Raw genomic sequence first — 516 nt, 5'->3', positions numbered from 1 at the left:
CAGCAAGTGAAAGTGATAGTGAGGAGGAAGGGGAAGGTAAAGCCAAAGTGAGCGGGTTTGAAAAGGAGTTACAAGAATTACAAGAGGCGATGGAAGAAACAGAGGAAGAAAAGCAAATAAATGAGATGATAAGTAAGGAGGAGGAGGAAATTGCTAAAATTACGGAAAAGTTGGAAGAGTTAAATAAAAACAAAGCAGAATGGAAGTTGCACAAAATAGATGAGGAGTACTTGTCAAAACCAACGCCAAAAGCAGAATGGGCAGAAGCACTACAAAAGAAGAAAGAGGAAGAGCAGGGGAAGAAGAAGTTCCATCCAGAGGATCCTCGGTTCCAGCTGCGTTGCAGAAAATGTAACCAGAGGGGACATCAGACATCAGCATGCACTGGAGAAAAAGGGAGGAGAAAGCATTAGTATAAGTCCTGTTCATTTAAATTGGAAGTCAGTTGTAATGTTTGTTTAAAAGTTTAAATAAAGTTGTAACCATTGTTTGTGAACCATGTGCGTTATTTCACAA

This window comes from Frankliniella occidentalis, unplaced genomic scaffold (assembly GCF_000697945.3).
Source record: "Frankliniella occidentalis isolate FOCC.00 unplaced genomic scaffold, Focc_3.1 Scaffold239, whole genome shotgun sequence".
NCBI lineage: Eukaryota > Metazoa > Arthropoda > Insecta > Thysanoptera > Thripidae > Frankliniella > Frankliniella occidentalis.
Note: the sequence above shows the minus strand (reverse complement) of the source record.